This window comes from Pistacia vera, unplaced genomic scaffold (genome assembly GCF_008641045.1).
Source record: "Pistacia vera cultivar Batoury unplaced genomic scaffold, PisVer_v2 Contig223, whole genome shotgun sequence".
NCBI lineage: Eukaryota > Viridiplantae > Streptophyta > Magnoliopsida > Sapindales > Anacardiaceae > Pistacia > Pistacia vera.
This window is the reverse complement of record NW_022196028.1, coordinates 283,312-284,855: the sequence shown is the minus strand read 5'-3', so window position 1 is coordinate 284,855 and position 1,544 is coordinate 283,312.

The window sequence follows — 1,544 nt, the reverse complement described above, 5'->3', positions numbered from 1 at the left end:
GGATGATCTTTCTAAATTCAAGTACACAAACTTGAGAATTTATTATGGCATATTGATATGTCATGACATAATCTACCATTCTCTACTATCAACAATGTCATATCAAAGTAACAATTTAACATGTAAATCCCTTCTAACACTTTCCCAAAATCATAAGTTTCACAATTTCTAATTCAATAACTAAATAAAATGTGCTATTGAAGAAATACTAAAGGTTCAAGTAACTTGAACCATGCACTAAAAGCCATTTATCTCCTTGAACTAACATGACCAAGTGATTTCTAAATTTTGGCATAGCTAATGAACTCTTGAATACTAAAATTTACACTTGGTTAAGCCTAACATAACCTTTCAACTCCAATTCCTTCATTTCTCAAACAATTTCTTCAACAATATTTAACAAACTCATGCATGCATTTCTCTTTGAATTTTCATTAAACAATTCACATGCACATGCAAATACTTAGTTGACCATACTTCCACATCTCTCCAAATCCACCAAAATTGGAGCAAAAACTCACCAAACTTAACTTCAAATATGGCCGGATTCAACACTGCCAAATTCTACATCAACACATCAAAATTTCATCCAAAGTTCAACCAAAACATCACATCTACATAACTACTCATCTTGGCTGAACTTCTATATATTATTCTCCATCAAACAAGCATCTAAACAGTCAATACTTCTTATCATACATCATACACAAACACTTAAGAATCAACTTACACATATACTACTCAAATTAAATCTTAGATTGGGTTTACTTACCTTTTTCTTGCAAGAATCCTTTTCTTCGCTTCCTTTGCTCACTTTCTCCATTGATTCATCCTAAAACACATAAATTCATGAGAACTCATACTTATAAAACATAAATCAGAAACTTTTGCTAAAATTCCTACCTTAGAAAGCCACAAAATGAACATATATTCACTTAGGCATGAATTCTCATGTAATTCTCTTGGAAGACTTTGAAGAAATGGAGGAAAAATGGGGGAAGAAGGTGGCGTGGTCAAGGGATGAAAATGGCTAGGGTTTGTCAATTGAAGCATTATAACTAACATATATATATGCCCTTGCACTTTTATGATAATTCCAATTATGCCATACGTGCATTTACTGATATACCCTCACTTTCAATGGATTTAACACATGTTCTTTCTCATTTTCACTCCCCACTTTTTCATCTAGTTGTGAGTGAAAAGACCATTTTACCTTTATTCTTTAATTTCTTTCTATTACTTTACAAACACGTATTTATCTCGGCATCACATCACGTGTATTGTCCATAACCTTTCTACCACTCTATTCTCATGGCTAGCACACTTAATACATTATATTTATCATACTCACTTTTCACTTGAACACATGATTCTGTGTAAAATGACCATTTTGCCCCTATTGAAACTTTTATGGAATTCCCCTATAAAACTAGTTAAATATATTCACTATGACTATAAAATAATCCCTACCATATTTCTGAATGTGGGTATTACAAAGATCCGAACTTACATATTGCAAATTTCCTAAAGATTTGTGATAC